Raw genomic sequence first — 7,799 nt, 5'->3', positions numbered from 1 at the left:
AATAAATCTCACTTTTTGAGGGTAAAACGTTCCTTATCAAACATGACTCTACCTAAAACTTGAACCCGAAATATTTACCGCTCCACCGTAACATTTGATGGTCCCTCTCTGAAATTAAAAATGTTAAAATAGGAACAAGGAGAACTCGAGTATGGACTAATGCTCACCTGGAGCACAAACTCATTTTAAACCTATTGGTCCTAGTATCATAGGCAACCGAGCGCTCGCCACCTAATTGTTAGACCACCAGCTATAATAATTCCATAAACACCTAGCGAAGATTTGACATCATATAGTAAAAGGCGGCAAATAGCAAGAGTTTTGCGTATATACGTGTGACGAATAAATATAAATAAAATTAAATATATATGTCATACATCATCAACTTAAAATTCATGACGTCTGAATCTTAAATTTGCCAGCTTATATAATTTTATTAAGTAGATTACAAAAATAGCCAATTTATAAAAGCTTACATTTCATTGTGTGGATTGAAATATGAAAATGACAAAAAGGGATATTGATTGAAAAGCTTGCTAAGTTAGTTGTGATCACTTGTCAACTAATTTCTTATCACATGATTTGAGATCGAATTAAATGCTAAAAGATAAATAATGAATATCTAGGCATTTAGGGTGTTTGAAAAAAATCAATAACACCTACTTTGGGTGCTGTTGTTAATTAAGTGATAGACTTTGTACAAGTATATGTGGCAGAAAAATGCTTAAATGTCCTCGAGCTTTAACTTAAATGTATTGACAGTATAAAGAATATTTATATGATCCGATCATTTTTAAATAATATATATTACACTATCAGCATATATAAATTAAAGGAAAAATTTCACGTAAGAACAATTAGGCTCTCCACTTTTCAATTTTATAGCCTACATTTCAATTTACAATCAACTAGCACAAAAATAATAGGCTAATACTTGAAGTGCACGGTTAGCCACTAATAAAACGTGTATTTATTTTTAAGTCACTGTTTAAAATGTCTTTAGTCTTCAGCCACTGCTTTAATAAACTTTACGTGTCCGAATGAAAATACCCTTCTGCTCATAAAGTTCAGGACCAAGTGTCCTTAACTTTTGAACTTGTAACTCTAAGTTCAGGACTTCAGAACTACATGTCCTTAACTTTTGAACTTGGAACTCGAAGTTCAGGACCATCTGTCTTTAATTTCTGTGCTTGTAACTCTAGTGTCCTTAACTTTTGAACTTGTAAGTCTAAGTTCAGGACCTATTGTCCTTAACTTTTGAGCTTGTTAGTCTAAGTTCGGGACCAAGTGTCCTTAACTTTTGAACTTGTAATTGTAAGTTCATGATCCATAACGTAGCAGAAAACCAAAAATACATCACAAAAATCACAAACCGAAATACATCTACTACCATAATTGCATACGATCAAAAATCACGACTAGTTTAATTAGTAACAAAACTAGCACGTTAATCTTTGAACAATCATAGTACTTATTCAAGAGTTTCTCAAATTAAGTTTATATATATAACATATAGTAACATTCTTAGCATGGCCTAGTACATAAACAACGGCGGCGGAGTCCACGACAGTCGCCACTGGAAAATCCTTCCGTCTCACAGACGGCGGCATAGTTTTTCTCCCTAACACATGAAAGAGATAGAAGAAAGGATAACACAGTCTTTTCATATTAATTTTAATAGACTAGTGGCTACTATTGCTAAGCATTAAAAATGCTGGCTAAAAAGTAAATATCACTTTAAAAAATGGCTACCCCACACAATTTTCTCACGTTCAACTCCAATAGGTTCTCGAAATTACTATTTAATTTTTAAAAAAGATTGCTCAAGCTTTTAAGTTAATTTTCAAATCAGTAATTGTGACTCAAATATTAACTCAACAAACCAAATATATTTGAGTGGTGAAAATTAGATTTTAACAAGCTTAAATATGTGGGTTTAAATTCCAAATTTGATTTTGTGAGAAATTTGGAGTGGATGTTATTTAGACTTGATAGAAATAGTATAAGGAGGTTGCAAATAAAATTTGAAGTCATTTAATGGAGATTTGGACTGGTTTTGAACAAGAATTGCAACAAAAAATCGCGGAAGAAGTTCGTCTACAAACGCTTGTATAAATGTGTATAATAATGTATAAGATGTGTTTATTCACTCGTATACACTATTATACAAAAAATTGACTTCGTTTTCTTCCTTGCGTTTTTTCTGAAATTTAACTCAAATCTTGCTCAAATCTACTGCAAATCACTTCAAATTTAAATTTTGAACTCCTTTTGAAATTTTCAATCAACTAGAACAATGCTCAATCCAAACAACTAACAAACTCAAAAAATCCGATTTTCGAAAGCAAAGCTTTTGCCTTCAATGGTGGACTTCTACTCTTCAATTTTTTTATTGCAATCAGGTAACACAGTGGGGGAACCAGTAATGGCGGATGACCCCTTGAAGCATATGTAGAAGATGTGAGAAGAAGAAAGAGTGAAAATAATGGTTGTGAGAACACAATTTTAACTCCATAACTTTTAGAAGCATTGGTTGTAAGAACACAAATTTTGAATTTGTTAGTGCTTTCAAAATATATACAATATAGGCTAGATTGAGTAAAACTTAAAAACTTGGGTCATTTTTTATTATGGTGTGAAGTCAGGTGTATTTTCTTGTAATTTTTTCATAAGACTCAATATCCTTTACCTTTTTCGATGGATAGACTACCAAAAGCCAAATGCTCCCATTTTACTGAAGTTGAAATGGAAAATGTTTATGAAAAAACATTAGTCGCTATATATTTACGTAAACCCTAATGTTACAATTTTCTTTATTTTATCATCCAAAAGAATTGATCACTAGTTTACGAATGATCATAGAAGAAGAACCACACGAACGAAAAATCGAGTGATAGATATCATCCTATAATTATTTTAAGCATAGTCATATTGCGGGAATTAAATCCAAGAATTAATTTAAATAGTTGCTCACTCAACTATTTAAACTGACGGCGAATATAATATATATATATATATATATATATATATATATATATATAATCACACCACGACCAAGAACCCGCCAGACCTTCACACGTGTCCATTTGTTTCTTCTATTAATATTGAAGATATGAATATGTTTAACAGATTCATATATATATGTTGGTGGTGGAGTCTGAAACCTAAATGTTGGGTTTTTGGACTCAAAATACGTTTCTACAGCTAAAAAAAGATACTTTTTTTATATATAATGTGATATTACACCGTGCTATACTTTAACGATGTTTCTGCCGTTAAAGTATAGTGCGGTGTAATATCGCATTATATATAGCGCGGAGTAATACCGTGCTATATTTGTTTGTGAGCCCACCAAATAGTTTCATGCGGATAACTGACATAACAATAATTCAAATATATATAGCGCGGCGTAATACCGCGCTATACCTGTTTGTGGGCCCACCAATAAGTCTCTTGCGGTTATCTGACATAACAATAATTCAAATGGCTATAGCGCGGTGTAATACCGCGCTATACATCGAAAAATTCAGCCCCTCGAGCTAGGCATTGCCTTATTTAAAAGGCGTTAGGATTTTATGAAAATTCATTCAAAAAATATTCTAACTTCCGTTCAAACTTTTATTCTTGTTATCAAGCATTTTTATAATATCTGAAGAGCCAAAATAAGAGTTTTATTATATTGGGAGGGGGGAGGTGAGGTTGTAGTGGAGAATAACTCTGTGAGGTATAGTTTATTTCCACAGTGTCATGTTAAATTGCCGGTTACAATGGAGTACGATAAATTGGTATCGTTGTTACGTAAAAAAAATGAGTGTGAGAAAACGTTCGGTGAACCTTAAAGTAACCGGTAGATATCAGTATTCTGTGACACTGGAGGGGTTTGCTTGTTATTCTGAGTTTAACATTAAAGATGATGAAACTCTTAGAGATTTTTTGCGGATTCCGGATGAATACAGGGAATTTATTGTGATAAAATTATTGAAAATGTACGTCAAGGTTGAAGACGTTGGCAATAATGAGATTACGCAAAGCATGGATAACCCCCAGTTATCGGGTGGTTATTGTAGAGCAATTTTAGCCCAACAGGTTCAGGCTAAAAGAGTTTGACCGGATCTTAACTTATCTCCGCGAGTGAACGAGGAGCGAAGAAATAATTTCTCTCCTACTTTACATAATCCACAAGACGACTGATAAACTTCAATTTTCCTTTCTTTTACGATGTTTATTTTTTGTTGAATTGAATTTGTATTAACACTCATATTTTTCACAGTGGTACCGTCCGAATATGAATATTACAAGTTATGACCCCACGCCCAGTTGGAATATGCATAGTTCTGGCGTGTTGGATCACGGTGGTCCATCCGGGAGTCATCACCAACAGAAAAATGTCCATCATGGAATGTCAACGCAGTACGACTTGTAAGTAAAGTGATATAGCTATATATGTAAAATATTTATCAATTTGAGTAGCTTATCAAATTATTTTGTTTTGTGCAGTGAAAATGAGCAACTTGATAGTTCCAAGATATGTTGAATTCTTATGTGTGTCAAATTTAATTTTTTTCATAATTTTGTGTGTTTGATTTATAAATTAAATAATTATTTTTAATTGGACAGAATATATATCTATGAGTTTCAGGCTCGATATTTGAAGTCCAGTAACACCAAGCTATCCTGAATTCTTATGTGTGTCAATTTCAATATTTTATAATTTTGTGTGTTTGTTTTGTAAATTAAATAATTAATTTTTAATTGGGCAGAATATATATCTATGAGTTACAGGCTCGATATTTGAGGCTCAGTAGCACTAACTTATCCTGAATTCTTATGTGTGTCAATTCCAATATTTTTATAATTTTTTGTGTTTGTTTTGTAAATTAAATAATTAATTTTTAATTGGACAGCATATATATATATGGGTTCCAGGCTCGATATTTGAGGCTCAATAGTACCAAGCTATCCTGAATTCTTATGTGTGTCAATTTCAATTTTTTTAAATAATTTTGTGTGTTTGTTTTATAAATTAAATAATTAATTTTTGTAAATTATAATTGGACAGAGTATATATCTATGGGTTCCTGACTCGATATTTGAGGCCCAGTAACACCAAGCTATCCTGAATTCTTATGTGTGTCAATTTTAATATTTTCATATTTTTGTGTTTTTGTTTTATAAATTAAATAATTAATTTTTGTAAATTATAATTGGGCAGAGTTTGTGTTTGATCTGTCAATATAGTAGATACTTAAACTACATGATTCTACACTAAAAGGCTCTACATTTTACTACGCTAAAAGGGCACTAGTTTTTAAGCAAATAAATAATCTAAACTAAATAAAAACAACAAATATATTTTAATAACATAACATTCACGAAACTACATATAAAACAGTAAAAGAAATTTATGAACATTTTTATTAACAAAAAAAATTATTTCTCAACTTTTAAATATTTTTTTAAAACACTAGTATCTTAATCCGGATAAAAATAACATACTAGTTTAATCGCAAACAAAACGCAAAACATCATAGAAACATATTCAAGACAACTAATATGCATTATTATACGAGTTTCGACATAAACTAAATCGGAATACCTCGATTTATGTTTTTAATAAAGTCAAAAAATTAAATTTTGAGCCCGAAACGAGGAAATTAACCACAACAATAGAAGGCTTGAGTTGGATGTGGGACCTGCAATCTTGGTTTTTTGTGTGATGGGTGGGGTCCACTCAAAAAAAATCCGTGACAAATAGGGGTAGGGGACCATGTTTCCTTTTCCTTTTTCTTTTTCTTTTTTAAAATGGGGGGAGGGGTTACTGGTTCTATCGTTGGGAAGAAGAAGGAGTTTTTAATGAAGAGGTATAGTGTCGTATTACTCTGCGCTATATATAACGCGGTATTACATCGCGGTATACTTTAACGACAGAAATATCGTTAAAGTATAACGCGGTGTAATACCGCATTATATATAGAAAAGTATTTTCTTCTTTTTTATCAGTAGAAACGTATTTGAGTCCAAAAACCCAACATTTAGGTTTCGGACTCTTGATAGTGATGGTTAGAATAGTTAATTTGGTTTATATTGTTAAACATGCATGTAAACTTTAGACAAGATGGGTTGCTTTGATGGTAAGCAACCTCCACTTCCAACCAAGAGGTTGTGGGTTCGAGTCTCCCCAAGAGCAAGGTAGGAATTTCTTGGAGGGAAGGATGCCGAGGGTCTATTTGGAAACAACCTCTCTACCTCAGGGCAGGGGTAATGTCTGCGTACACACTACCCTCCCCGGACCTCACTAAGTGGGATTATAGTGAGTTGTTGTTGTTGTTGTTATGCATGTAAACTCTCAATATTATTGATACCCTATAATAATACTATTCCATATTATAAGACAAGTAATTAACTGCTAAAAAGTCATTGTAAACAATATTTTTGTATGCTAAATTAACTTTTAGTTATTAGTTAATTCATTTTAAGGTCTAAACTAACTTCGGAACCAGACAATTTTGTAGGTAGGATTATTCAAAAAATTTACAACTTCTTGGACGTTCATACTTTGTTTTGTAATTTTCAATTGCCATTTATTTTTTAAAATAATAAAATTGCCATTTATTTTTGAAACAGTCTCTCTGTCCCTCGGGGTAGGGGTAAAGTCTACGTACATATTATACTCCCCAGACCTTACTTGTGAGATTATACTGGACCGTTGTTGTTATTGTAATAAAAGTTGTAGGATTTTCCTATGTTCTTGGTCGATTAACCCGAAATGAGAATATTTATGAATAACATGCTTAATTTGTATGTATATAACTTAAACTATATTGTAAAATACATATTTATACATGAGATCAGTACATCATTCTTAGGAGTTATGTGCAACATCATGCGAAAGAAATATATAAAAAGAATATAAATATAACATATATTACTTACAAGAGATAATTCCTACAGCAGATAAATACTAAGAGGCTAAGAGCATAAGAGGCTTAATGTGAGAGATTGTTAAGTTGTCATGTTTAAAACAAAAATGAGAGGAAATGGTTCGACATAATCCTTTGAAAATAACTCTATCATAATTTATTGTACATTTTATTTTTACTATCTCTTACGTGTAAATATAAAAATCTCTTGAAATATTTTGACATAAAGCTAAAAAAGAAAAATGGTAATAAGCCACAAAACTGATTGACCCTCCAAATTCTAAGGAAGACACATTGAACAACAAAATCTCCTTGAATAAGTTTACTAGAAAACATAACGAAAATTCATATCAATATGCTTAGAGCAATCATGAAACACCGATTTAATTTGCTATAGTTCATATATATATAGAGCTAACATTATCGCACAAAATACGAACTGGTTCACACAAACATCAGCGAGAACGCTTAGTCCATAAGAGGGATGTGTGTAATATCTTAGATTTTAAACAGAGCCCCACATTGGTAAAAACACAAAATGAATGTTAGGTATATAAATTAACAAGTCTTAGATCCTAATGACGCGTTATAAACCCATGAGAGCTCGTGTTAGACTGTTAGAGAAAAGTTCCACAATGAGGAGGGGAGGGATAAAAAAAAAAAAGGCAGTCTGATACACTAAACTTTCGCTATGTACGAGGTCTAAGAAAGTGTCGGACCACAAGGGTCTATTATACGAAATCTTATCCTATATTTCTGCAAGAGATTGTTTCCAGGGAAGGATAAAACGCTCTTTAATAAAAGCGACTTCATATTCAGAGCTGAAAAACGAGATCCGTTGGTTAAAAATGAAAGAATACATGTCACTCTAGCACAAAA

Source organism: Nicotiana sylvestris, chromosome 6 (genome assembly GCF_000393655.2).
Source record: "Nicotiana sylvestris chromosome 6, ASM39365v2, whole genome shotgun sequence".
Lineage (NCBI taxonomy): Eukaryota > Viridiplantae > Streptophyta > Magnoliopsida > Solanales > Solanaceae > Nicotiana > Nicotiana sylvestris.
The sequence above is the reverse complement of the archived record's forward strand: the minus strand, read 5'-3'. Positions refer to the sequence as shown.